At 51.8% G+C, this 23,579-nt stretch overlaps 1 protein-coding gene across 3 annotated transcripts in view; it reads right to left on the reverse strand.

The window, feature by feature from the left end:
• Positions 1 to 23,579, reverse strand: part of LOC119445387 (ubiquitin conjugation factor E4 B) — a 441,801-nt gene that overhangs the window by 236,723 nt on the left and 181,499 nt on the right. The gene's annotated exons all lie outside the window — the stretch shown is intronic.

Below are 23,579 nucleotides of genomic sequence, written 5' to 3' on the forward strand. Positions count from 1 at the left end.
CATTTTCACGATTCCGTTTCGTCCTTTATTGCAGATCATTTGGGCTTTTTTAAGCGCGATCTCTTCGTCCATTCATTGTCGCTAATCGCGAGAACATACCTCAAAGAACGTATCCGCATTTCAACGCTGTATGACATTCGCTGCACTTGCGAGTGGCAGCGCGCCGAAATCACCCCTTCAATCTCCTGCGTGTCGTAAACTTACTGCGCGTTGATGAGCTTCCTTCTTTTTCAAAGAGTGCCTGGCCTGAATTTCGGGTGGCCTTGCACACCCGAAATTTGCCGAAATCCAAAACGCAACAAAAGCGAAAGCGGCGGCCCCATTGCAGTCCTGAGCTTTCAGCAGCATATGGCCACTTTTCCCCCTACTCGAAACCAACGAACTCGCCATTGTGGGCGCTGTTTAGCAGCATTTTAGCAGCCCTGCCTGGGCCTCTTTCCCATAAGTGTCAGTTGCCCCTGCCGCAACGATTCTCAACGAGTCGGCATGTCAAAATTTCCGCCAAAATGCTGTGCCTAAAGAAACTCCTGATTGAGACCAAATCAAGGATCGCGAACGCAAGCTTGCCAAAGCCACTACAGTAAAACCTCCTTAACTTAGATTTCTGGGGACCGAAAAAAAAAAAAAAACGTCCGAATTAAGCAAATGTTGTGTGTGTGTATAGAAATATCGACGGCATCAAGAAAACAACAAATGCTTGCTACGTCAACACGCTTTTATTTACTGAATGAATCGACAAACCATGTTTCTATTTTGCATAAAAGCAGTGCAGAAGCTGCAATTCTCTTCGTCTCGTGAATGATTAGCGCTCGCAGCGGCGAAGACCTCTTGACTTCCTATGCAGCTTATCCATGGCGCACGTCGTCACATGAGGCACGCTTTATTTTTTTCCGATTATTTTTTACCCAGTGAACTAGTCGCCAATAGATCGTCCGCCGATCGAGATGTAGCCATTGCTCTCCATCCTCAACAGCTTTGCACCAAGTGTGGGGATGCGCGACTCTCACACGTCCCCTGATGTTGTTTTCCCCGCATGTCTCCTGTAGTCCGGCTTCTCCGCGTGGCTAAGCCCGGCAGCGGTCGTGGTGGTTGCGGCGCATTGCGGGAGATGGCGCGGCGAGTGTCGCGATGCTAACGCCGCCGAACGGCGGGGTGACATGGGAGAGAAAGGTCGAGGGCGCTTCCTCTTTGGCTTGGGATCGGCGGTTAACACGCACGAACGCTTCACGCGTGCGCCGGCCCGCTTCGCGAGACGTCTCACGTGGCTCGGAGCGGGGCACCGGTATGGACGAACACGGATCGTTCGAACGCGCCACCGTTCGCATGACCGTACACGTGAACGACTAGGCGATGGTGTCATAGCATGGGGCGAACATATTCGCTCGCTATCGGGTCGCGGTGAGTCGGACTTCATTGATTTGTCGCGCGCCCGTGTGAATGTTCTATTGGTTATAATTCGGCTGGTGTGCATTAGTGCATGAAAGGTGCAATAAATGCCCTTTTGATTGGTTGCACTACTGTGTTGTCGTTCCTTTGTCCAAGAGCATGTGTTAGAACCCACATCTGGCTGCCCAACGTGGACCTCTTGGGACATCGGACGATAATTTTGAGTTTTGCTCGGTTCGAGACAACCTTTGTTTGAACCGAAGCGTATTCCTAGCGTGGATTTTGATCGCTAGTGTTGGCGGCGTGCTTTCTTAAGCAAGGCGACGGTTGCTGTAACGTGTTTGAACTTTTCAACATGCTAGGCCTTTTTGCGAGTGTTTTGAGGTATACTCGTCTGTACGAGAGCCACGTGGTCTGCATCCTGGGAGAGCGAGGCCTAGCGCCCGCGGAGCATTGGCAAGCCTGAAGCGAGTGAGTACGGAAGCCTCGTGGGTGGTCCGAATTTCTTATGTAAATAGCTTCTTCTGTCTTTGACTTCGGAGGTCGGGGCTCAGGGAGCCGGGTGGACGCGGGCCACGGGTGCCGCTATGGGCTGAGTGGTATTGTGGCCTGGCACCGGGTGCTCCGACACCGTCTGGGACGGTGGGCGCAGTGGCGCAGCGACGGGGGGGGATTTGGGGGTTGTCCCCCCCCTGAGGCCGACCTAACCCCCCCTTTTGTTTAACCCCTTTTCTTTCCTTGCGCATTTGAGTACTGCAACTAAGATGTAAGACGCGCAATCGTCTGCACACTCGCAAAAAGCGCATTTTTTTACAATTTCCCATGAAGAAATTGAAATTAGTGCTGTTTGGATGGTATTGGCAAACTGTCAACCCCCCCCCCCTGGCAGAGATCCTGCGTGCGCTACTGGGTGGGCGCCGTCAACTCGGATGCTGTGTGCACCGAGCGGGGTAGGACCACCTCACAGAGCTAACGTCTCCTCGTGGTTGCCAGTTGTGCCTATTTTGGGTGATGTTTTTTTTTTTGGGGGGGGGGGGGGGGGGTGCCAGTTGTTGTCAAAGTAGCGACGCATTAGGCCTAAGGCTTTACAAAGCTGCCTGTCACATGTTGAAGGACACAACCTGGTGGACCGTTGTGTTGAGGTGTCGCACATGAATTGCTTCCCTCATTAGTTCGCCTAACACGAATTGAAATTCTCATTCGCCTCAAGAAAGTAAGCTTTGTTCACGTGAACTTAGCATCTGAAATGCCGCCCGAAATTTTGCTAGCCGAATTGAACATCGTACCACGTGGGCGATGCGTATGCCGAATTCCTCTCCCTTGCACTACTTTAGTGTTTGTCGAGTGCGTTGAGTGTACGCAGCATGAGCGGAGTCACCTCTGGTTTGCTGTCACCTGCACATCGTCAGCGCTGCTGCCCCGGACTACAATCGAGCTACCCCAGGCAATGCAGATGACTGTGGCCAGTCGGCGCAGCGATTTCGGCGGCCGCCTGTGTCCGGCTCGCTACACTCGGCGGCTGAGAAAAGAGCCGGCAGTCACCAACGGCTACAGCGGCTCTGGCCGGCAGGGCACGTCGGCGCGAGCGACGCTTGCTCGTGCCGACTTCTGCGTCGCCGTTTCAGGAGTCCTGTGCTGGAGTCGTGCCATCGAATCTGCAGAGCTGGTGCTGTGACCAACGGACGCCAGCGGTGAACCCCAGAGACAATGCCGGCTTGCATGTTATGGAAAGTGCGTGTACATTTTTCTCCGGAGTATGTGTAGTGATTTAAGGTTGGGAGGATGTGGGGATGCGCGACTCTCACACGTCCCCTGATATTGTTTTCCCCACATGTCTCCTTTAGTCCGGCTTCTCAGCGTGGCTAAGCCCGGCGGCAGTCGTGGTGGTTGCGGCGCATTGCTGGAGATGGCGCGAGTGTCACGATGCTAACGCCGCCGAACGGCGGGGTGACTTGGGAGAGAAAGGTCGAGGGCGCTTCCTCTTTGGCTTGGGATTGGCAGTTAAGACGCACGAACGCTTCGCGTGTGCGACGGCCCGCTTCGCGAGACGTCTCGTGTGGCTCGGAGCGGGGCACCGGTATGGACGAACACGGATCGTTCGAACGCGCTACCGTTCGCGTGACCGTACACGTGAACGACTAGGCGATGGTGTCATAGCATGGGGCGAACGTATTCGCTCACTATCGGGTCGCGGTGAGTCGGACTTCCTTGATTTGTCGCGCGCCCGTGTGAATGTTCTATTGGTTGCAATTCGGCTGGTGTGCATTAGTGTATGAAAGGTGCAATAAATGCCCTTTTGATTGTTTGCACTACTGTGTTGTCGTTCCTTTGTCCCAAGAGCATGTGTGAGACCCCACACAAGTTAGAACGAAACCACTGCGGACAAAACCGCGGCCACAATCCATGCAATCATGGATGGCGACCTTGCGGTCCTGAAGGCACGCAGCCGACGCAGAGTTATGTGCAGCAGCAAACGCAAGAATAAAGGCTTTAAAGGCACAAATAGGCACAACGCGTTGCCGTCATTTACGTGTCTAAGGCGATGCAGACTCCGCCACTTCGTTTCAGTTGGGACGCTTGCACCGTTCTTGCTCTTTGCATTGCACATTTGAGGTGTTCCGCACTCTCCGAGCTTTGATAGTTGTCCTCGAGAATTAACCTATGTGCGGCCAACTGCTTACGAATTAAGGAGAGTTTGAATGCATTGAATAATGCCGCCGGGACCAAAGGACAAGTCTGAATTATCCAATTAGCGAATTGCATTAGTGAGGTTTTACTCGAAATCAGCGCACGTCAGCGTCTCAAGCTACGACGACTCGCACAACCCTTCGCATTACAGTGTACACCGCTTATAACGTAAGTCGCCGGAGTCGTGAATATCTGCACTATAAGCGGCACCGCACTATAACCAAAACAACAATTTTCAAGCCCTGCACATATGCAAAACATGTAGACCAAGCAGCCGTGCGTATCTGAGAATTGAAGCGTGCGACTGGGAGTTTTGCATCCATTTAAATTTACGAACGTTGAGAGGTTAATGTCCAAGTACCCACGATCTTCGCATGAAGCAGACAAAGTAATCATTTTAAATAAATGTCACAGTTTCACCCGAAAGGCGAAGTATCAATTGCAATAGCAAATTAGTAGAGAGCTATAAGGAGTAGGGATAGTAGTTTTATCAGCTGCATAAGCTTGACACATTCGCTTACTAACTGAATTAACAAGCGTGGTGTCAACGCGCACAAGCAAACATGAATAGATTCGATAAATGCAGACAACCACTGTAAAAAAAACACGGGCGTGGGGAAGCGCGGCCGCCGCAGCGAGCGAAAGTTCGTGCGATCTATCGCTTCAACGGAAACTGAGCGGCGTAACACAGCGCATACAAAGGTTAGAGCCGTGTAGTGATCGCTTTCAAGATACGGTGCATGCGACAACACTGACAGCTGGCACAGGCGCAAAGCACAAGAACGCATTTGTTGGCAGAGTAGAAGCCACCCCCCCTCCCTGCTTTGCTCCTTTCGCGTGGGAGATTGCGTCGCCACTTACCATTGCGCCCGGTTGCAAGATGCGCATTTGGTGCAACAGCACAGCGTCGCCCCTCCCTCCCTCCTTTCTTTCCATACCCCCACGGCCAACGTTACTAGACTAGCTTCAGTTGTAAAACTCGGCGGCGTTGCGCAGAACTACGTCTTCATGGCGCTGCCGTCGCACCCAGCTTCACTTCCCCACTAGCCAGCTACGCGAACTGGCCGGACGAAATACGCGGTGCAGCGTTTGTGTATTCTGTGGTTGGTTGTTGATGGCGGATTTATGGAAGCATGTCATCCGCGAAACTGTAGCCTTCGCCGCGTTTGTTAAGGATATTAGCAGACGATGCCGACGTGCCGCGTTCCTGACTGCAACAAGCGGCCAGCGAACGATGTCAACAGTTCGGCATGCTACTTCTTGTGTGCTCCCAGCAATGCGACACTTATTCGGCGTTGAACAGAGCGATTCCTCATGCCGACTGCGAACTCTCTGCGAAATCCATGGTGTGTGATTTACACTTTCATGAGCAGGATATCTTAAAGTGTTTATGCATATTAACAAAGGGCAGACGGTTGAGGTGCCACGAGACAAGTGGACACTTGCCGAGGGTGCGGTGCCGGAAGTGTTCCCGAACCTTCCCTCGTATCTGTGGAACCTCTGTGGTGCGGACGGGTCAAAGTGGGCCAAGATTGGTGGATTGGTCAGAATTGTGATAAGGCGTGAAAATGCGGCAGCCTGAGGGGAGCCCCACGTAAAAGGCATATCTTTCTTCAGAAGTTCAGTGAGTGGTCGAGCGATTGCTGCGAAATCTTTCATAAACCGTCTGAAATAAGAGCAGAGCCCCACAAAACTCCGGACGTCTTTGACAGACTGAGGTACAGGAAAAGCTGTTACTGCTCGAACCTTCTCCGGTCGGGTTGTACTCCGGAAGCATCGACGAGATGGCCGAGCACAGTAATCTGTCAGAGCCTGAAGTGGCACTTCGATGAGTTTAATTGGAGCCCAGCCTAGCGGAAGACGTCAAGGATAGCTGCGACGCACTCAAGGTGCGTCTCAAACGTAGGAGAAAACACAAGGACGTCGTCGAGGTAACAAAGGCAAGTTGACCATTTGAAACCTTGAAGCAGAGAGTCCATCATCCGTTCGAACGTGGCGGGGGCATTGCATAAACCAAACAGCATAACCTTAAAATGGTAGAGGCCATCTGGAGTGACGAAAGCGGTCTTTTTTTGTTCTTGCTCATCGACGGAAATCTGCCAATAACCAGATCGAAGGTCAATGAACGAAAAGTATTTGGTGCCGTGAAGACAATCAAGAGCGTCGTCAGTTCGTGGAAACAGGTAAACGTCCTTTTTAGTGATTCGGTTTAGGTAGCGGTAATCAACGCAGAAACGCCACGTGCCATCTTTCTTTTTGACAAGCACGACCGGCGACGCCCAAGGGCTCGACGAGGGCTCAACAATGCCTTTGGCGAGCATCTTGTTGACTTCCTGCTGAATAACTTGCCGCTCTGCCGTGGACACGCAATACGGTCGGCGATGAATGGGAACAGCATCACCAGTGTTTATCCGATGCTTAACAAGGGACGTCTGACCAAGTGGGCGATTGTCAGTGTCAAATATGTCGCGGTAGGAAAGCAAAAGGCGATATAGGGCGGCTGCTTGGCCAGGGGCGAGGTCCGGAGCGATCATGGGACGTAATGGGCCGTTGAGGTTCAAGGCATCCTGCGGGTAATCAGGAGGATCCGGAGACGTGTCGGCTGCAAAAGCAGTGACGTGGTCGTCTGTCACTGACCGGAGCGTGGCCACTGCTATGCCTTCAGGTAACACTTGCTTCGTCAAGCCAAATTCACAACGGGGAGACACATCCGATTAGCGGCAAGGATAACGACGGAGTGTGGCACAGAGATGTCGCGCGCCAGGAGGACATCACGAATAGGGCGACGACGTAGTAGCCATCAGGCACGGTTGCCGTTGAGGCCAATTCGACGAAGGTTAGGGCTTTTGGAGGTAACCGAACAAACGCTGTAGTGCATAGGGTGTTCAGTTGTTCGGGGCGAACGTAGGAAAGAAGAGGAAGCTCGAAGCACAGCGTACCGGTGGAACTGTTGGTGAGGGCAGAATGCGTCGTCAGAAAGTCGAACCCGAAGATTAGGTCATGAAGGCAACTGGTCAGCACGGAGAACAGGACTGGAACTTGGCGGCCAGCAATTCCTACCCGAGCAGTGCACATACCACAGACGGCAACAGTGGCGCCATTGGCGTGTCGACACGTACGGCTCGAGTGACGGCAGGCAAGAACTTTTTTGAGGCGACGACATAGGTTAGCGCTCATTATGGACACTTGGGCGCCAGTATCAATCAATGCCGTCAACGGGACACCATCTATGTCTACTTCAATTAGGTTCGTGTTTGTGAGGAGCATCAACGGAGTTGGTAAGGGAACAAACAGTGCTAGGACGGGACGAAGTGAGTAGACAGACAGTGTCTACTCCGTCCCGTCCTAGCGCTGTTTGTTCCCTTACCAATGATGTACCAACCAGCCCAGACCAGCACACTCCTTCACGTCAACGGAGGATTTGAACAGGACGAACGTGATGCAGCACTACCTCTAAGAGCTGCATGGCCTAGTTTTCCGTCCGGCGGTTTGGCGAGGAAAAGCGGCGAGGTTGGGGCGAAGGGGAGCGACGGCGTTGAGGCGACGGCGATCGCCCGGAGGAGCGGCTGTCAGGGGCATCAGAAGTAGGGTACGGACGGCGAGGTGAGTTACGGCGAGCGTCGGCGTATGGGCGAGGAGCAGGGAATGAGCTCCAGTACGGGGGCATCCAGGTGGTGCGGTAGTGGCGGGATACGCGACCAACTCGGTGGCAGCGGAAGCCTATCGGTTTGTCGTCAGGTGTTCGCCATTCAGCAGGATTGCGTGGTCTGGGAGCAAAATACTGGTCATTAAAGGTTGCGAACATAGGAATGAGTGCCGAATCAGGTCGGGAGACAGAGCAGGCGGTAGGGATGCCAAGGTTTGCAATTTCTTGCCGCACAACCACTTGTACAACGGAAACAGTAGGGGCCGCTGGGTCAAAGGTACCGTCGAGGGGTCGAGGATGAAGGGGGGCCGGACTCGTCGCTTCAATCTCACGGCAAACGATACGCGTGACGTTCTCTTGAAACGGTCGTGTGGCAGGAAGAGCGGAGCAAGAGGACGTGGCTGGGGTGTTTGGGAGCCGGGAAAACTGTGGGACGACGCGGCGGCTTTTGGCTACCTTGAAGCGGCGGCATTCTTCGACGATGGCTTCGACAGTAGAAACGTCATTATAGACGAGCAAATTGAAGGCGTCGTCCGCGATGCCTTTTAGGATATGGCCCACCTTGTCAACCTCGGTCACGTGCTCGTCGACTTTCCGGCAAACCGCGAGCACTTCCTGTATGTAGGAGACATACGATTCTGTCGACGACTGGACACGGGAAGCAAGCTCTTTTCGAGCAGCCTGTTGGCGACCTGACGGGTTGCCAAATAGGTCGTGAAGCCTCTCTTTGAAAGTGTACCAGCTGGATATCTCAACCTCACGGGGGCGAAACCAGACAAGCGGTGTCCCGTCCAGATAAAAGATCACATTGGCAAGCATGATGGTAGGGTCAAAGTGGTGGCTTCGGCTAACACGCTCATACATGCTGAGCCAGTCATCGACGTCAATGCCATTTTGGGCGGAGAATGTCCCAGGATCACGGAGACTAGGAACCGTAACGTACGCTGTGGTTGGCGCCGCAGGTGTAGGTGGCAACGAGGTGTTTCCATCGGAAGCCATGGCAGACGCGCTAGGCATTTACACGAGCGCTGGCGACCAGCTGTGCTACAGACATGGCGGACTTTCTCCACCGTGATGTAATTTTAGTACACAGTGCCTCATGTCAACTGCTGACTGACCGAGGCGGTAACTTCCTGTCAAAAGTGAGCAACAACATCCTGCAATTTTGGCTCCACGTAGCACAAGATCACCACGTCATACCATCCCCAGACGAACGGGCTCACCGAGCGATTGAATTGGACCTTAACAGATATCCCTTTCAGACGCCAATTAGTTGTGTTGATTGAAAACTTACTTTCACCGCATTTCTTACATCTTCAGAATCATATAAAACTTGCACTGCAAAATAAATTACGAGTTTTCAGTTCATTAGTCAAGTTATGTCAAGTTTACAGAATGTGGACTCCATGCGAAAACTCACCGCAGGAACATGAGAAATGAGAACATCTACTACTTAATGTCTACAAGGCTTGAAAAGCACCTATCCAGCCACTCGAAAATTACGACTGGCGCAACACATTGTGAAAAACAATGAAAGAAGTGAACCCGTAAAACACAATGACATACTCTTACCAAAAAAAACTGCCCAACCATCTATCTTCATGCTCATTTTACTAAAACTATTTACCTGTATAAATCGAACTCGCAGCACTACTTTAATCAGAAGCATTTCAAGATATACAGGAAACATTTTAAATATCCTTAGTTTAATCAATGATTTGGTGTTGATGCACTATCTTGGTGTACACAATTGTGTACATAGCGATGGAAAGGGATACTCTTTCCAAGTAAAGTGGAATCTCGATGATACGAATCTCACGGGGTCACGAAAAATATTCATATTAGCCGAAATTCGTATCATCGAAACACAATTAAAACTAGCTAAATTAAAGAGTCGGAGGTGAACTCACTCAGGTACACGCACGTAAAAAGCATTTACAGTATAGATTACTTATAAATTATAACTGTTTATAGTGCAGAACAGGCTACAACGCGGCATTTTCCGACTCCCGTTTACGCTCCCATAGCTTTCCTCCACGTATACGTATACCGCTTACAGTGCAGCCGCGTGAGACGAAATACCGGTTATAATGCGGCTTCCGCTCGAAAATCTCGCCGACAAGGGCGGTAGCGAGCACGTTTCTCAACGAGGTGCACCCACCGACGGGAGAGGAGATTAACGAGGGTGATGCGGAGGAGGAGCATGAGACGTGGAGCATGAGTCCAAGGGCGATAAAATTGTCGCCGCGCGCCGTACGTGCGAGTGAAAGCGCGCCTTTCGCGCGGGGGACGCGCGCCTTCACACACAGTGTAGAGCGAACGCACAGCGGAGAGCAAACGCGACTTCCGTCACGGCCGGGCGCGCCAGTCGAGCCCGGCCCTGCTTCCGTCGCGCGAAAAGCCGGGGGGAGGGGGGGTATGAGAGGGAGGGAGGGAGGGGGGGTGACGCTGCGCTCTGGGGCACCAAATGCGTATCTTGCAACCGGGCGCAAGGGTAACTGGTGACGCAATCTCCCACATGAAAGGAGCAAAGCGGGAAGGCAGCGCAGGAGGGAGGGAAGGGGGCGGCTTCTACTCTGCCAACAAATGTGTTCTTGTACTTGGCGCCTGTGCCGGCTGTCAGGGTTGTCGCGCGCACCATATCTTGAAAGCGATCTCCAGACGACTCTGACCTTCTTTGTATGCGCTGTGCTTACGCCGCTCAGTTTCCGTTGTAGCGATAGACCGCACTTCCCCACGAGCGCAATAGCAAGAAAAGCGCCACCGCGTCAAACTCTTCGCGCCTAGTCGCGGCCTCTGCGCTGTCCCGCACCACGTCTGCGCCTCCGCACCAAAAGAGAAAAGGAGAAAGCGCGTGACTGCGCGCTGTTCTCTTTCACGGCCGTCGGTGGAGCGGCGTTTATTCGTATCAACCAACACGGGTCGAAAATCGATTCGTAACAACCATTCTCTAGCACGTTGCAAAGTAATGGGGCTCGGCCGGGACCACAGAAAAATTCGTATCATCCGGAAATTCGTATTAGCCGTGATCGTATCATCGAGATTCCACTGTACATGTCAGCTGACCACCGTGATTGGGACCTTGCACTGCTATATAGACACGAGCCACGACGACGAGCGCCAACGTACATCGTTACGTGTCGGCGGCGTGACGTTCACATATAATTCCTCCTGCCATGACACTGCTGCATACTCTCCATTTTACCTTTTGTTCAGATGTGAACCAACTTTACCGTTGTGGGGTCTCACACGGGCTCTTGGGACAAAGGAACGACAACACAGTAGTGCAAACAATCAAAAGGGCATTTAATGCTCCTTTCAAACACTAATGCATGCTAGCCGAATTACTACGCTGATGGGCGCGCGACAAATCAAGGAACTCACCGCGACCGGATAGCGAGTGAATATGTTCGCCCTATGCTATGACACCATCACCTAGTCGTTCACGTGAGTCTCCCTCTCAGTGTATCTTCTCAATGGCACGTATATTGGAAAGTAGTTCCCCGTAGGTATTCGATGCAGGAGCATTTTAGTGCCCGGGAGATCGGCGGTAGTGTTAGCGAACACCGCTTATGGCGAGCCAGTACAGTTGAATCTCGTTAATTTAAACCCGCTTAATTCGAACTACCGGTTTATTTGAACTGACGCTCTGGTCCCGTCGAAGTTATGTGTATTTCAATGCGCGAAAACGCTCAGTAATTCGAACGCGAAAGCATTTGCGACGGTTAATTCGAACATACCACGTACCGACAATGCTCTCAGCAGCGCGTCAAATAACGCGGCAGCACCTCCAACCGGCATTCCTCCGACACCCCCATAGAGCAAAAGCTTAGGAGAGACCCCTTCATGCAGTGGCGGAGGCCCAGTCCGGCCAACGCCAGCAAACGCTCGCTTCCCGATAACAGCAGAAAACGAAACTTCAGGGAGCCACCTAAGCTGGTGCCAGGCCGGTTGGATTGGCGGCGTCGGCACCCACACCGGCAAACGCTCGCTTCCCGATAACGGCAGAAAACGAAGCTTCAAAGAGCGGGCTAATCTGCGCCGAGCCGGCTGTACCGGCGGCGGGCGCAAACGGAGACAGTCAAAGGTGAGGGAGCTGCGAGGGAGTTGAGAGAGAGGGTGAGGGGAGCCACCGAAGCCACTGCCACCAAAGTGGCGGAGTTGCCGAGGCCAAATCCGCTTTCCTGCCGCCCTCCTCCCTCACCTTCGACGGTCTCCGCGCGCACGCGCGCCCGTCGCCATGTCAACGTCGTCTGCTTCCTGAAGTTTTGTTTTCTGCCGTTATCGGGAACCGAGCGTTGGCCTGCATGGGCACGACTCGCTATGTGCTTGCGCGCCGCGATATTTCACGACTCGCACCGTTCGTTCATCTTGCTATGGTGCTCGAATACTTCAAAAATACGTGCTTTCGTTAATTCGAACTTCTTTTAATTCGAACAAATTTTCGGGCCCCTTTGAATTTGAATTATTGAGATTTGACTGTATCAAACTTATGGTAGGCGAACTAAGCGGCTCACCTCTCGGCACTGGCAGGGGCATCGCATTAGTCTCAGTTGACGCAGGCCAGAGCTGTACATCGCCGCGATTGATGGTGATATGAATGTCGTCGGACAGTAGAAAATCTGTTCCCGAGAATCATGTCGGCCAGCAGGTCCTCAGAGACGGGAATGGCCGGGAGAAACTTTGTCCCTGCTGTTGTCCAGACATAAGCGTCAAGCATGCCCACTGGCATCACACTACCTACTAGTCTGTGGATTGGAAACTGTGTCCATGGGGAAATGGTGTCGGGAGCATGACGCTGGTGTAGTGCTGTCTGCTCGGCGCCGGTATCAATGAGTGCAGACAAGTCGCTGATTCCTTCGACATGCACTGGTAACATTGGAGTTGGGAAGGCCTGGTACTGAATTCGGGATTGCGGCAATTGGCGGCATTCCTTGGCGTGCGGTCCAAAACGTCCACAAGAAAAGCAGCCCCAGCGCGCTGAGATGGGTGGTGACTGTCCAGCCACAGCCGCTTGAAATGCGCGAGGTGCGGCGTGCCACATCGCTCGAAACCAGTGTGAGGCGCCTAGTTCTCTGCGCCACCGCAACGGACGTCACTGCTCCGGCACAGGCGCGCGGGTGCGTGCATTCGTTTGGCTGCGTCCGCATGCTTCAGACAGTGGCCGTGCTTCACGTTTACATTTCATTGACGCGAGAGTTGTGCTTTTTGTTTCAAAAATATGAAATAAAATCTCAGCGCTGCCTGCAAGGATATCAATATACCCAGGAGTCGGTATCGGGCCACTAAAAGGCTCACATGGATCCGAACGGCGCACCTTTGCCGCTGGTTTCGAGCCATGCGACCAGCATTCCACAGAACTAGCAAGTTCTTTATGGAGCAGCAGTAAAGTAGAACCTCGCTGGTATGTTCCCGCTTAATACGATTTCCCGGCTCCTACGTTCCTAATAGCGAAAAGTAAACATAACCCCATACAGGAATGTGTTAATACATTCCAGTTAATACATTCCCGGAAAATATGATTATTCGGCAGCAACATTCAGCATTGCGGCAAACTGTGGTCGTACGATACGTTCTGCAGCGAAAAATTATCATTCAGGTGTGCAAAAAGGCCGCTCTCATGTCCTTGTGAAGCGCTAAGTGGCAGACAGCCACCGCACGGCTTCTCTGCAATGTTTCGTTGGATCTGCTTAATCAGTGAACGGCAGCGAGAACGAAGGCTTGCGCCCACCGGCTATTTTGGCCGAAGCCCCCCCCCACTTCTCTGCATTGCTCGTTCGCCCGAAGTGACGAAGCGCGGCAGCAGCGGCAAGCGAATTGACCTTTGCACTACCTCGCCCCTCGCTTCAACACGAACTACTAAGCGGCGAAAACAGGCCGATGCCACGCGCGGCGCTACGACTCGCAGAGTTCGTAGTGGAGGTGGTGGCGGAAGAGGCGCCTGAAGACGTCGGCGAGAACAAAGGCTTGCGCCTACCGGCTACCTTGGCCGAAGCCCTTGCTGACCTGGAAGGCTTACAAAGCTTCTTTCGCACGAAAGACAACGAAAATGCGGACAACGGTCTGCAATGTGCGCAAAAGGAGTTGTTCCTGTCCAAGGGTGTGACACACCAGCAGAAAATACAGTTTAATGTCAATAATTCGAACTCGAAGGGGCCCGAAAATTTGTTCGAATTCAAAGGACTTATTTTTGACGTATTTGTGCACTATAGCGCTACGTACGAACGGTGCGAGTCGTGAAATATCGCGGCGCGCAAGCACATAGCGAGCGAGGGCCACGAAACTGCCCACACCGGCCACCGCTCGCATCCCAATAGCGCCTCTCCTCCACAATCTCTCCTTCGCATCCTGATAACGGCAGTGAACGAAACTTCAGGGAGCGGGCGGCGCCTGCACGGCAACGCTGCGCACGGAGACCGTCGAAGGTGAGGGAGGAGGGCGGCAGGGAAGTGCATTTGGCCTCGGCAACCACATCGCTTCAGTGGCTCCCTTCGCCCTCCCTCTCAACTCTCTCGTAGCTCCCTCACCTTCGACCATGCGCGCCCGCCGGCCCGGTGCGAGCTTAGCCCGCTCCCCGAAGTTTCGTTTTCTGCAGTTGAAGCGAGTGTTGGCCGGCGTGCACAGTTTTATTGGCTGGCCTGGGCCTCCGCGTTGCTTCCCTCTGCGCCGCAGCCACTGCGTTGGCTGCTGCGCAGCCACCGAGACGTAACCACTGAGACATCGGCACGTACACGCGCGTTCCGGCACGACGCTGCAACAGTGACCTTACCATTTGAGAGAGGAAATTTTTGCCGCGGTATTTTTTCTTTCTTTTTTATTTCTCTGTGCGGCGTTGAGGGGTCTCTCCTAAGCTTTTGCTTTATGGCGGTGTCGGAGCAATGCCAGCCGCCACGTGATTTGGTGTGCTGCTGAGAGCATTGTCGGTGCACGGTTATGTTCGAATGAACCGTCGCAAATGCTTTCGAGTTCGAATTACCGAGCGTTCTCGCCCATTAGAATACACATAACTTTGACGGGATGACAGCATCAGTTCGAATTAACGAGATTTGACTAACGGCATGTTTTGCAAGAAATAAATGTTTTTTACCCTTGCACCTCAATATGGGCTTGTCAGCTTCAATTTTTACTGGATTCGGATCGTACGTTTTCCCGGATCGTACGTTTATTTTTCGCATATTTTTTGAAAACGTATGAACAAGATTCTACTGTACTGCTGATATAGCGGGCCTTACTGTTGAATGTGCTGATTTACTTGCCTCGCTTGATGCACTTGTTTTCTTGTAAGAAAAAGCAAGCATAAAATGAAACTTACAAATACATGCATAATGACAGAGGTTTGGATAACTATTTTCGGCTAGATTTCTTTAGTTTCACCATTCTAGAAAAATGGGATAGGTAACAGTTTATAACGGATGGTACATTCTGCCACATTGCCGACGTGTAGCATCTTTGTGTAAAGACGATGCAGTGCAAGAAAGTTGTTCAGCATGACTACAGCAACTGGAATGGTGGGAAAAAAAGAAAAAGATCGAGGTGTTATTTTCTATATTTCCACGATGTGAAGCCACCAGGGTTCGTACAAAATATTTGGCTGGAAATTCAAGGACATTTCAAGGATTTCAAGGATGCAAAAAGGCAGAATTCAAGGAGTGTTAGCGTAATTTTATTTCCTCACATGACTTAGGAAAGGAGCCCTATTTTCGCATTAATTTCTCTTTCAAGAGCTGTTATCTCCGCTTCTTTTTCTTTGGCTGTTCGACGGAAACTTCGTCGCCTTTCGCCTTTCTTGTGGCTCTTCAAGGCAGATTCCCCCATCGTTGCAATGTCGACCGTCTTCTGACATAATGCGCACATTGCTCGATAAGGATCGCTTGGTTCCGGTCTCACCCAGTGACGATAGTCCGTATGTTGCAGCCACACAGGCTGAAACTTGCACTTCCCGCCTGGCATCTTGTCAAAGTAAACACACAACGCAAACGCAAACTTCACTGAAATGGCACGCACGAGGCCGACAAACGGCCCGACTATAGTACCTAAAAGACACATACTAGTATGCCGAGAGCGGGTGTCGCTGTAGCACCGAGTGTGATGCCTGCCGCCGCCGGCCGCTTGGTGCGCTGCACTTCGAGACTGTGCCGGACCATGCTGAGACATGGGCGGACTTCAGGCAAGAGACGACGCGAGTCTCCCCATTTGCCCGGCGATCTGCCTCTTATGTTCTTGTCCCAATCCGCAATACGTTCGGGGTCTGCGGACGCGCTGGGTAATGAGATGAGCCGTTTCTTTCCGCGTCTCTGGGAAATCGCTGTTTCGCGACCTGTTCAAAGTTTCTTTAGACAGACGAGTGCACACATAGATGCAAAAAACCCACTCACAATAAGAAAAGACTGCAACGAAAGCGGCAGCAAGGCGAGAAATGAACTAAGCATTGCAATCGACGCGTAGCAATCAACGCATCGCAAACGAACGCGAGTCGAACACCGCAGGATTTAGCATGGTGCCGACAGGCATCGCCGTCTGGTGGCCCGCGGCGGCAGGCATCACAGCCCGCGCCACTGTCCCGCGTTTGAGACTCTCGGTGGACGGCACACTAGAGTATATTCTAGGCAAGCGTATATTATACGCAAGCCGAGCGAGCGATATGTCTCGCATTGGATTGGATTTCCAATGCATATTAGTTGCCAGACGACGTAGGGGCTGCGAGATTTAAAACCGAAACTTCCTGATGTTGCCCTTTAGTCAACACAGCTTGTTTTCATGGGCATTCGTAAGCGAAAGGGCCTTAAATATCAGCATGACTTGCGGAGGTACATCGTTAATTTCCTCTAGCGCAGGGGTTCTCAGGTACGTTCATCCCAGGGAACCCTGCTAAGCTCCATAAAGTGGCAAGGAACCCCCCCCCCCCCCGATTTAACCGAATTATCGAGAGTATCAAGAAAACAAACAAATGCTGCACTACGTCAACACGCTTTTATTTACTCAATGAATCGTCAAATCTTGTTTCTATTTAGCACAAGACCAGTGCGGAAGCTGAAATTCTCTTCTCTCATGACTGATTAGCGCTAGCAGCGGTGAAGGGCTCGCGACATGCTTCGCGGCGCGCGTTTTCATCTGAGACGCGCTTTGCACCAACGGGCGCACATCCCGATTATTTTTTCGCAACTCAGCTGCTCGCTAACAAATTGTCCGTCCATCGCGATGTAGCCGGTGCTTCTTATCTTCGACAGCTTTGCACTGAGTAAAAGCGAAACTACTGCTTGCCGCAACCGTTGTCGACGAAACCGCGGCCGCTATCGACGCGATCATGCACGGCGACCTTGCGGTTCAGAAGGCAGGCGGCTGATAGACGCACCAAGTCAAAACGAAGCTACCTTTCGCTGCAAGAAGTGCGGACGAAACTGCGGTCGCTATCGACGCTGCCATGGGAGGCGACTACGCAGTTGTGAAGGCACGCAGCCGACGCGCGCATCGAGTGAAAATGAAACTATTTGCCGCAACCGCTGCGGACGAAACTGCGGTGGTTATCGACGCGATCAGAGATAGCGACTACGCACTTACGGAGGCACGCGACTAGCCGCGAGCACGGTGTTACGCGTGGCGATAAACGCAAGAATAGAGGCTTTAAAGGCACAATTAGGCACGAAGCGCTTCGGCGTTGCTGTCAGTCACGTGCCGCGTACGATTGCCGGATCACGGTGCAAGCGGAGGACCACGGCGATGCGGACTGCGCCGCTTCGTTTCGGTTGGACGCTACGCCGTTCTTGCTCTTCTGCGGCGCGCATTTGCGGTGCTCCGCGTTTTTTTTTTTTTTTTTTTTTCCCTCCAACGTATAGGTCAGTGCGCACGCTATCGGCACCTACCCTATCTACAAATAGGAGAAAGGCGCATGGTGGTAAGTTACGGCCTCCGAGATTCAAGTGCGAAAGCTTAGGCGCGCTGCCCGTTCTCAGAGGTTGGGTGGCTACAAGCTGCTTGCGTATTTATTGCGCAGTTCGCGCGTTGCTGTTACGCACTGTGATGTGCTTTTTGACACTCGGGCACCGGGCATGAGTAATGGAGGTTCTTTGGATCAAGCGCACCTCACATTCGCCGTTTTAGACATTTGTCGAGAGCGGGACCAGGGAAAATTTATCAGTGGCTCGCGGAACCCCGAGCAGGGGCCTGAGGAACCTGTAGGTTCCGCGGAACCCACTTTGAGAACCCATGCTCTAGCGGAACAAATCCCATGGGATTTTCAAGGATTACAAGGAGCCCACGGGTATTCAAGTAGTTTCAAGGGCCCTTGAACTTATACTGTCAATATCAAGGATATTCAAGGATTTCAAGGGGCTGTGCGAACCCTGAGCCACAGAAAAGCGCTTCGTTCAACAGCTTTAAAATCGTACTACCTTCCGTGACAGAGGCTTGTAGATCTGTTGTAACCACTCCACAGTTGCATTCAGGTCGCCTGTCCAGTTCACCAGTAGCAGCCGTAACAATTTGCTTAGAAACACCTTACAGAGTTCCTCAGTGTGGCCGCCGGTGAAGTGAAGCGAACACACCAATTAATAACCTGTCCTCGGCTCCCAAATGCTTCCTCTGCCACTTGTTCCTGTCACAAAATGTTTTTCACCCATGCTTTACGGCGTTCTGCTTCGCACGAGAACTCAAGGTACCGGATTAATGGTTCTTTCCTTGCGTTAGTAACACACAGCGGCACGCTACAGTTGAGCGGGATAGTGCCACATGAAACAAGACAAGGACCTCAACACTTCTATACGACCACATGTGCGGACAAAAGGCGTGCAAGCAAGACGCGAAATTGCTCCAACACGCACAGAGAATTCGTTCCATACTGATTCGCGGTGCTTCCAAGGAGAGAAAGCAGTCCGCAGCAGTGGCACTCCCTCTAAAAGAGCGGCAGCAAATGTCAACTGTCGCTTCACTGCTCCACCCATACTTCCGTCGTGCGATGTGGCAGGCCACACCTCGTGCGTTTCATCGAGTGGACGTGGTCCACCCTGCAGCTCGTCTAAAGTGAGGCGACATCGAGTACACTGCTGCAGTTCCACTACCTAGCAAGCGAAAACCACAGTTGAGATCTCTCCTTACTGAGAGGACAGGACGGCAGCATGAGTAGAGTCGCACAGCCCGTCGACCACGTACTGGCGAGCAGCTGGAGACGGCCATGTAAGGCCGGAGTCATTGAGGAGTTGGAGCATATCGTAGACGTAGTTAGTGATGTCTTCAGTGGGAGCTTCTCGGCGCAACCACATACGCATGATCTGGTCATCGTATGTGGATGAGAGCAGGCTGAAGGCACGCACTAAAGCTGCACTTCATTCAGTCCAAGTTAGGTGATTACAGCCATCGTATCGATGAGATGCTTTGGTGGAATCGCGAAGTCGGCTCTCGGCAGCCACTTTGACGTCGTCAGGCCAAGAGTGCCGACGGGCTAGGGGATTGATGGCTTGCAACCAGTGTCGGATTATCCGGAAACCCCCGGAATTTTACAATTTCTGTGAAAGATGGCGGAGGAAGCGCGGTACGTGCCAAGGCTGTGGCGGCGGAGATGTTAGCATCTTCAAAGTACTTGGTCATGGCAGCGATTGCCTGTGTGAATACGGCGAGGTTACTGGAAACCGCATTCGTGGTAGGAGTGATGACCTCTGGCGTCGATGCTGAGGTCACTTAGGGTGCGGTACGAGAAACAAAGCCCAAGGGCGCGTGTACAACTACGTAGTTTCCATATCCACACCAGATGAGACCTGAGCCGTGTTGACGGTGCAGAAGCCAGAGTAGTAGAAGCAGCGGGACAAGGAAGTGTGTGTCCGCTCCGCAATATGATGTCCGCCTGCAGGTCGTCCACCAGAGGTTCGGTGGACGACTGCGCCATTGCAACGAAATAAAGGAGACAGAGACAGCACCCAGCTGTCTGTTCCTAGGCCAGCTGTTCTATTATCGTGCAAGCAGCCGAAGCCCCGGTGCCTTTCTTCCACATCACAATATATGTACATTTGTGTTTGCCAGTTGCCCTATTTCGTGTTTGGGTTTTGTGATGGCAATAAAGTCATATTGCTGATACCGCCTCATGCCAATGCCGCCTCATGATATGATCCACACCACGTAAAACTGGTGACGAGGATGGGATTGCGTCCAGCGCCAAGCTGAAGCGAGTCACTCGACTGAAACTGCCGCCATAAAAGGCTAGCTCCGGTGCGTTCACAATGACAACCACCACAACAGAGGAGCCTTTCGACATCGCCGTCAGTTTCGTGCGAGTCCCAGTCAGCAACGGGGCACCAAGAAAATGGTGAAGTGGGTCCTGCGCCAGCTGTGAGGGGCCACACAAACACTGCTCGTGTCGGTTCCGTGATGCCCAGTGCGGGAGCTGTGGAAGAACCGCGCACACTGCCAAGGTCTGCCGGTCCTGGAGGCAGCCTGACCCACGTCGAAATCCCAAAGTCAAAGACCGGACAAGACAACCCATCGCACAAACCAGGGGCGGATCCAGGTTTCTTTTGAGGGGGGGGTCAGCTTCTATCAATGATGATGATGATGATGATGATAGTAGCCTTTCTCATTTACCAAAATGCACCGTTTCTGCTCACGATAAACCCGCGTTTTATACGGCTAGTATAACATCTATAGCCCGCCGTGGTGGCTCAGTCAGCTCAGGTGTTGCGCTGCTGAGCACGAGATCGCGAGATCGAATCCCGGCCGCGGCAGCCGCATTTCGATGGAGGCGAAATGCAAAAACGCTCGTGTGCTTGCGTTGTAGTGCACGTTTAAGAACACCTGGTTGGCAGAATTAATACGGAGCCTTCCACTACGGCGTGCCTCATAATCAGAACTGGTTTTGGCACGTAAAAGCCCAGAAAGAGGAAGAAGCCCTATAGCCAGGTATCAGTTTCTCCGAGCATAAAGGAAAAGGAAGTTACCCAATACAACCATGTGCTTTGCGGCTGTGCCTGATAATACAGGGTGTTCAAAACTAAGATTTATGGTTTTCTTAAAATTAGGCACTGGGAGGCACGCAAAGACCACCTGTGCAAATAACTTATGTGGCCAGGTGGGCACAACGTGAGAGGATAATTATCGCTGTGAGCAGCCGAATTCACTAAAGTTGAACAATTATTTTTTTGTTGACTGCAGTAAGTGGGTATGTTTGTATTGTAAGCTTAGAGACAGTAGTGTTTCTACACAGTATCGGTCGGAAGAATTATTCCAGCGCGTTCGTGCTCCGAGATATCAGACTCCAAATTTCTATTGTCGTACTGCGAAGAGTTATGGAATCGACGCGGGAGTGGTTTATGCTTTGCGTTGCTGTGGAAGGGAGGCATTTTGAACATTTTTAGGGCATTGACATCCTGATCGGTGAAGTGTTGTCATGAGATTCGTACATGACAACATCAAACTTAAAACAGCAGTATATATGAAATATTCGTTAGCATAGCTAAAGAGGTTTGTGTTGTTGATGGTGTAGTTGTTGCTTTTGATTTCAATAAAACTTACAATACTTGGAAATCAGCAGTCACTTTATTTGCGTAGCCCAGGAAATGACTATGCCAGGTCGTCTAGTCACCATTACGCACGCGCATTGCCCTCCGGCTTCTCCGCTCGTGCCATTATCTCGGCATGACAGCTGCCGCCAGCATTACAGGCTGCGCGCTCGCGTGTTACGACAGCGGTTACGGGTTCTTCGATTTCTTTTACTTCGCCAGCCGTCAGGGGAAGGGGGACCGTTATTATCTTTGCCAATCCCTCCACAGCGTTGTCAGACTAAACGCCGCACCCAACAGCCGCGTCACATCATGGAGGAGCTTTGCGCCAATCCTCACTTTCTTGCATGCGTAATCATGCGAACGACAATTAAAATTTGGAGTTGGATATCTCGGAGAATAGACATGCTAGAAGAATTCTATCAAGTGAAACTGTGTAGAAACACGGCCGCCTCTAACTTTTCAATACAAACGTACACACTTACTGCAGTCGATAAATAGTTAATTATTCAATTTTACATAATATTCGGCTGCTGACAGCGATAATTATTATCTCACTTTGTGTCCCCCTGGCCACATAACTTATTTGCCCAGGTGGTCTTTACGTGCCTCCCAGTGCCTAATTTTAAGAACACCATAAAGCTTAATTTTGAACACCCGATATATCTTGCCTGTATTGTTTCTTAAAATAAAATTTGGGATGATCTGTCGCAGGTTTGTTATAAATGCGTAAGCACGGGTCCATCTTTGGAGTTCTGTTGGGACATCTTGATTTCCTTAAGAAGATTCTTTGTGTTCGGCTGAGACACCTTCGTTTGCTTTGGAGCTCCAACGCGGCAACCACTACGCTGGTTGTTTACGATATGCGAATTACCGCGTATGAAGAAGACTCACGACGCCACCTACAAGAACGATGTGGCCTAGTAGCCGAGAGCGCGAGCCAGCATCTACATGTTTTGCTTCCCACGTGACGTCATCCTTTTACACAAGGCGCGCATCTGCTCCCGTTTCTCTAACCACGCGTGGTTAGCGGCCAACGCCCGCGCGCTGGCGTTGGCCGCTGACGTCACACTCCCCCACTTCAGCAGCCGCTGCTCGAGGCTTCGCCCCGCTCCGCGAGAACGGCCACTCAGATAAACGGATCCGACGGCTTTGAGCCTCCTACGCTTAATGTACGACAATAAAACTGCGAAGTTGCAATGAAAAACTTGTAGCGTACGAACCGTACTGTGCTCGTACTGAATATTGTCAACGTGTAACTGTGATCACACTTCTTTCTGGGGTTTTACGTGCCAAAACCAGTGATCACACTGAGTGCTACAGTTAAAAAAAAAGTTGCCTATGCGAAGTTCTTAGTTTAGTTGTTAGTTGTTATTATTTATATATGAACACTTCAGCGAGAGATCTCTTTCATTAAGCATTTCATTTCATTAACCGATGACACCCCAATCGGGAACTGAGTTGATCAGGTGCGAAGGCGCTCGCGCGGACATCTGCGTGCTTGGCAAAAGGCACGTCCCCTCGTTCATTCGACGCCACCGATGGGAAGAGACAGCCGGCGCCAGGAGGTCCAAGGTGTTCATGAGAAAAAATAACTACGGCAACATCGCGACACCACACCCCTACGGAATACAACTAAGCTTGTGAGCGAGCTAGCTTTACTTCTACATGGCTCATACCACTGGTACTCGCGAAAAATAATAGTGAAGAATGCTGGTGGCGATACTTTTTTTTTGCGACAGGGCCATCCACCTGTCAGCGAGGGGGCGATGCAGAAATCTGAGGGGGGGGGGGGGGTCAGGACATCCGGACATCCCCCCTGGATCCGCGCCTAGCACAAACATCTCGTATTGCGACGACTTCATGTTGACTGCTATAAACGATGTGTCTCAACCCGCCAAGAAGAAGGTACCGTATTTACTAGAATCTAATTATTTCCCTATAAAACAGGTCCAAAAATTGCGTGTGCGTTTGGACTGAGTACGACCCTAAATCTGCGCTACCATATAGCGATCGGCATTTCAAAATGGCCGCCTTGTGCGTGCTTCGAGCCTAGCTGCCGTAACGTTCACCATGTGCTGCAGTACTTGTGCTTAGGCATTAGTCTACCATCTGTCTTCCCGTTTTCTGCGTTTGCTCTATCAGCATGAACTGACGAGTTCATTATGATTCCACATTTAAAAGGAAGGTGATCATGTGCACAGAGATGGACGGAAATCGGGCCGCAACACGGGCGTTCAGCTAGTCTGAAACTAGCGTGCTGGACTGGCACGGACTGGAAGAGAGGATTTTCGCCAGCAAAGCAACGTGGAAGGGTTTCTGTGGAACGAAGCAGAACGTACTCTGCGACGATCCACTCAGCGATACGATCGCCTATC

Source organism: Dermacentor silvarum, chromosome 3 (assembly GCF_013339745.2).
Source record: "Dermacentor silvarum isolate Dsil-2018 chromosome 3, BIME_Dsil_1.4, whole genome shotgun sequence".
Lineage (NCBI taxonomy): Eukaryota > Metazoa > Arthropoda > Arachnida > Ixodida > Ixodidae > Dermacentor > Dermacentor silvarum.